Source organism: Mus caroli, unplaced genomic scaffold, assembly GCF_978045245.1.
Source record: "Mus caroli unplaced genomic scaffold, Mus_caroli_1 scaffold_6, whole genome shotgun sequence".
Taxonomy (NCBI): Eukaryota; Metazoa; Chordata; class Mammalia; order Rodentia; family Muridae; genus Mus; species Mus caroli.
This window is the reverse complement of record NW_028227261.1, coordinates 6,827,900-6,833,899: the sequence shown is the minus strand read 5'-3', so window position 1 is coordinate 6,833,899 and position 6,000 is coordinate 6,827,900. Positions and strand designations below refer to the sequence as shown.

Here is a 6,000-nt window from a genome sequence, read left to right as displayed (position 1 = left end):
AAACCCACGAAGTGTTCCTCAGCTTCAGGACCAATGAGAGAAACTAACTTACTCAAAAAAAAAAAAAAACCCACACACAAACAAACAAAAACAAAAAAATAGAATAAGGCAAAAAGAAAACCAGAAGATACCAGACTTTGACTTTTGACTTCCACACAGATGTGGAGGTCAAACAACATGCACACATGTAACTGTTGTGTAGCAGTTCCCTCCAAGATGAAAACCTTCTGTCTTTGAAGGAAGCTCCTTTAAACACAGATGTTAAAGGGAAGACAAAGGGACTGCATTTTTTTAAGGGAAGATAAAACATTCCGTCCTACAGCTAAACTTACTAAGCTCAGGAGGTAAACAATTCAGTGGCTTCAGGAAGTTCCTGAAATTGACCAGATTCACTAGCCCCCTCCCTTTCCAAGCATATATAGGCAATAAAGCCAACTGAACTACCTAGAAGAGGCATGGACCAACCAAGCTACAGGGCAAGGACATTTTCCAACCTGCTGTGCTGCCTACAGACTGTGCAGTGTGTTTCAGGTTCCCAGCTTTTGTGAATTGTCACTCATGCTAGGGTGGACTTTGGTGACACAGCCATCTTTGAGTCATTTCTGTTCTTGTAACTTCACCCACACTCCTATAAGTCAAACCAATAAAATTCATTGGTTTACCAAATTGGATTTTGGTAGAGTTTTGGTCTGCAGTTGGCTCCCTGTCTGAGGTGAGTGGACGTTTGCTCTCCCCAGGCATAGTCATATAACAACACACACAAGAGTTTACAAGCCGGGCGTGGTGGCGCACGCCTTTAATCCCAGCACTCGGGAGGCAGAGGCAGGCGGATTTCTGAGTTCGAGGCCAGCCTGGTTTACAAAGTGAGTTCCAGGACAGCCAGGGCTATAAAGAGAAACCCTGTCTCAAAAAAAAAAAAAAAAAAACAAAAACAAAAAACAAAACAAAAAAAACAAACCCAAACCAAAAAAACCCCCAAAAACAAAAAACACAGTTTACTGTATTTTTAAGGTTTTAGTTTTTGTCATTTAAAATTTTATTTTTACTATGGAATGCTTCACAGATCTGTGTGTCATCCTTGTGCCGGGCCCATGCTGATCTCTGTATTGTTTCAATTTTAGTATGTATGCTACCGGAATGAGTACCATTTTTAGCTTTTAAATTTATTTATTCAATTGATTTTTATGTGTGGATGCCTGTTGTATGTATACCATGGGTAGGTGCCCATGGACACTAGCAGAGAGTATACTCAGCTAAAAGCTCTTTCTGCTTCTGTAGAGGACCAGAGTTCAGTTCCCAGCCCCACATGGTTGCTCACAACTGTCTGTAATTCGTTTCAGGGAATCCAGTGCCAAGGCATTAGACATACATGTGGCACACATACAAACTTGGAGACACACACATAAATTTTTCAAAAATAAATTGGAAATGACATCACTCTTAAGCATTCATGTGTCTTTAAAAGGATGTCAAATACTAAAAGCAATTTGCCGAAAATGAACAATTTTCCCCTTTCAACCTCTCCAGATACAGCAAGACTGCCAGTAGAAAGATTTTAATCACAGAGGCCCTGGGCACTCTGGACTTCACAGACCCCAGGCTAGGCCCCAAATTCAAGAGCAGACCTAACTGTTCCAAGATACCACGCCCACGCCACTAAGTAGTCTGCAACCTCTTCCATTTCATTCTTTCCGGGGTTCTGGGTCAAGTAGCCTCAGTGAAGATTCTACCCTATATGACCCCTCACTCTAGCCTCGCCTGCTCCTCCCCTGGGTTCTCAGTACAGACAGAGCCCCTACCCACCCACCGCGAGACCCCGCCCACGAGCCTCTGGTCCCGCCCTCAGCCCGAGATGACCAATGAGTTGTCCTTCTGGTGGTGAGGCTCAGGGTTCCGCCCTCCAGCAAGCAGCCCGCCCCAAAGGTGTGTTAACCAATGCCTGTTCCTTTCCCGCTCTAGGGGCTCCACCCCTTCAGGCCCCGCCCCTCAGGGCACCTCCCTCTGGGGCGTGGTCGGCGCCGCGCCTCCGCCGCGCGCGCGGAGCCTGATGCCGCCCCCTCTGCCGGTCCCTCCTCCGGCAGCCTGGCGCCTCCCTCCCTCCCGGCCGCGGTGACTCACGGAGAGGCGGAGGCTGAGGCGGCCGCTCCTGGTGCTGCTGCCGCCGCCGCGGCTGCTTCTCCGGCTGAGCGCGCCCCGGAACAGGCCGCCGCGCTCCGGACCCGCAGCCCCCGGCGCCGCGCGTTCGGGCGGCCCAGGTAAGCGCGAGGCCGGGCGGCGACCGCAGCATGGGGGCCGGCGCTGCGCCGGGACGCGGGGGAGCCGCCGGCCCTTTGTCTCCCGGGGAGGGGCCGCGGAAGGCACCTTCGACCCCGCAGAGACCCACCGGGCCGGCTCCGCTGGCGCGGCGCCCTGGGCCTGGACCCGTCGTCCCCACCACACCCGGCGCTGCTACCTCCCGCCGCAGACCACCCTGCTGCCTTCCTCCCTTTCTCTTGGGGGTCTCCTCCACAGGTGTCCCAGTTGCTCACCCCTCTGGGCCCGCGTGCTTGTCATCGTCTGTCCACCCTCCTGGTCCCATTGCCCTGTCTCTTCCTCACCTTACCGCACCTCTTTCCCAGCATCCTGACTCTCCTTGTTTCCCTTCCTAGATGCTGCCAAGGTCTGTCTGTCTGCCCAGCTGCCCTTCCTCCCTTTCTAGTTTAAATGCATCGTCCGCTCCCCCGATACCACCTCTCCTTGGTGTTTTTGGAAGGTACATGTGAGAGACACATGTCTCACCTTCGCAGGGCACTTGGGAACGTGAGCCTGCAGATTAACCACTCGGACCTCCAAATTGCTCGTATTCCCTCCTTTTTGCCACCCCTATCAAGGTTGCACTTCCCTTTTTCTTGAGCCTGGAGCTCTGGACACTCTACCTGCAGAGGCCCTGCAGCCTTTGCATGCTTCTGTGTATGGAACTTGACTGAGGAGTAACTCTGTCGGTTAGCTTGTGGGAAGGCCCAAGGGGATCAAGAGTTTTATGAATAATGAGACGTGCGGCTTGCAGTACTTTCTATCTGAGGATCTAACTATGCTCTAGCTGTTAATTATTCTGTCTCCTGTCACTTACAGATCCAAAAGAAGTGTGCCTAGATAACTGCTGGGTAAACTGAGGCACAGAATATGTTGCTGTGGGATCTGGAGGCAAGTCAGTTTGTCTTGAGATTTACTTCTCAAGTGGCTTCTGGCAATCTTGGCTTCTGGCTCGCTCCTACCACCACCAGGCTCTTGTTCCTGGCTGGAAACCATGAGATAACTGATCTCTTCTGCCATGAAGGTGTCTGGAGACGCCAGCACTTCCTTGGATTCAAAGCAGGACTTTGAATCACAAATGAAGGTGCCAACTGTTCAGTGCCAGTGTGTCACTCATGGCTTCCTGGTAGAGCTAGTGTGGTCCATGCAGACGGACAGAAGTTACCTCTGTGAGATGTTCATGCCTTCCATGCTCTGGGGCTTACACAGTCCTTGCCTTCTGGGAGATGGCAACCAAGGAAGGAAAGAGCACAGATAATAAATGAGTAAAGAAATAAGTGGCTGAAACCATTAGTTGCTATGAAGGGGCCAGAACACTAGGAATCGATGGAACAAGAGGTCATCATGACCCTCTCGAAAAGGGGAAAGGAAGGAAGAGTCTAAGTGAGAAGAATATGTTGTGTAGGGTATGATATATTATCCAAAACAGTTAGAAGCCATTAGAGTGAATTGAACAGAAAGATATTAACACATGGTCTAGGTTTTAAAAGATTGTTCTGAGCAGGAAGGTGGTGGCACGTGCCTTTAATCCCAGCACTCGGGAGGCAGAAGCAGGCAGATCTCTGAGTTTTAGGCCAGCCCGGTCTACAGAATAAGTTCTAGGACAGCCTAAGTGACATAGAGAAACCCAGTCTCAAAAAAGAAAAATAGTATAAATGAACACATGATTGTTCTGTCAGCCATGAAGAGACAGGGTTGTGGGGGAGGGGGCGTTGGAGGTGGAGGCAAAGATGCTTGTCGACCAACCGCTGAGCTTGCTAGACTAGAGATGGTAATAGAAGGAAGGAAGTAGAACCAGTGTGTTCCCGTTACTGGATGCAGGAAACTGGGAAGTAACACACTGAGGAACACCCTGAAAGTCTGCTGTAGAGAGCATCTCCGTCTGACTTCGCTCAGGTTGAGCGCAGCAAGGGTCTGTTGTGAATCAGGTACTGTGTTGAACTCAGACACAGATGAGATGAGACTCCTGGCTGTGAGTTTTCAGTCTGGTAGGTTTCATGGCTTAACTGGAAACAGTCCCCATGTTACAGCAATGTACTCACAGAATAGGCCAGCCCCTCTGATGGAGGAGAGCTTGTGTGTTTGTAAATCAGTTAGAGGTGGAGGAGAGAGGACACACTGGGCTCCGTTTCCAAGCCTGGCTGCATCATTTACATGGAAGCATTAGTGCCCTGCCTCTGTTGTGTGTTGTTGTAGGAAGAAGCTGAAGGGGCTAAGAATGTAGCACAGTTAGAGAAAATGTGTGAGGCTCTGGGTTTGGTTCCAGTACCCTCAAGGTTAAGAAAATGGGATAAATACACTCCTACACTTAATCCCAGCATTTGGGAGGCAGACACAGGCAGATTTCTGTGAGTTCAAGGTCAGCCTGTCTACATAGTGAGTCCAGACCAGCCATGAACTACATAGAGAGACTCTGTCATAAAAAAATAAAATTTTAAAGGATGAGTGGAGAAGAGGAGGAAAATAAGACAGTTAGAGTGTTTGCTTACAGGCTGGAGAACACCTGAGTAGGCCATGAACTTGGGCTATTAAATGGCATTAAACTTGGTTCTCTGCTGCTCTAATTCTGTGCTAACAGAGAGGCCTTTGGAGGTCACCTGTGTGGGCAGTGAGGACCTAGGGCTGGCTAACTCTTTTGAAGTCCCCTAGCAGGTTGTGCCTTTGCTTCAGTGCCTGTCACGATCTCTATGTCAGCTCTGTATATGCGTGTGTCTGAGCTGTCTGAGGCCAGGGTCTCCACTGAAGTCATCTTGTGTCTTTGGCGGTGTTTGAGGTCAGTGACCTGCGCAAAGTGTAAAGGTTGGCTGGCTGGCTGGCAGTCCTACCTCTGCCAGTGTCTTTTTTCGTCAGACTGTGCCTCCTTGTAGACCCCTTTCTTAGAGTGATCCAGTGGAAACTCAGCAGGTCGTCAGTGACTGTGCTCACTGGACAGGGCAGCTCTTCTTAGATGGGACTGTTCTCTGTCCAGCCCTGCCCCCAGAGAACAGCTGCCGAGCGTGCTGACCGTGTAGTTATTTAACACTCAGCAAATATGAAGTGTTGCTCTTAATTAGAGCCTGGACTTTATCTCAAACTCTGGGCTTGGATCTCGGTTCTGCCACCATAGGCTACGTGAGCTTCAGAAAGTCCTTAGCTGGGCCCTGTCTAAGCTTCCCCATTTCCCTCAGCGTTGTTGAGTGGATTAAATTAAGTAATACCTATTCAGTGCTCAGAATGGCGCCTTGCGCTTAGTAAGTGCTTCACTGAACTGCCAGCTATTATCTCACTTTTTAAAAGGTTAGGGCTGGGAAAATGGCTCAGGGGTAAAGTGTTTGCCAGGCAACAACAGTAAGGCCTGGAGTTCAGATCCCCAGAACCCAAATAAATGTTGGGTGGGTGTGCTGGCCTGATAGTAATTCCAGACTCAGAAGACAGACAGGAGACCCTAGGGTAAGCTGGCTAGCAAGAGCCATGAGGAGGCTCTGAGCTTGATTGAGAGACCCTGACTCAATGAGGGAGGTAGAAGAACAATCAAAGATAGTTCCAGATATTAGCTTTGGGCTACACATGCCTGTGTGCACACATGTAACCCTTCATATGTGCAAAGCATGCACATATATGCACACCACATACGTGAAAAGGAAAATAGAAAGAGGGAGGGGAAAGAGAGAAATACGGAATGTGTGTGTACAACGCTCAGAAATTGGTTCTCTTCCTCCTCTGCCACGT

At 49.6% G+C, this 6,000-nt stretch overlaps 1 protein-coding gene and 1 non-coding gene across 2 annotated transcripts in view; one reads left to right on the top strand and one right to left on the bottom strand.

Moving 5' to 3' along the window:
• Positions 1 to 1,041: 1,041 nt before the first annotated feature.
• On the bottom strand, positions 1,042 to 1,145 carry LOC115030916 (U6 spliceosomal RNA). The gene has a single exon (XR_003836517.1). It is a non-coding gene; the product is annotated as a U6 spliceosomal RNA (small nuclear RNA).
• Positions 1,146 to 2,102: 957 nt separating this feature from the next.
• Positions 2,103 to 6,000, top strand: part of Ctnnbip1 (catenin beta interacting protein 1) — a 48,433-nt gene continuing 44,535 nt past the window's right edge. Inside the window, exon 1 of the mRNA XM_021160546.3 lies at positions 2,103 to 2,255. The gene's annotated coding sequence lies outside the window, so the exon portion shown is untranslated. The remainder of the gene's footprint in view (positions 2,256 to 6,000) is intronic.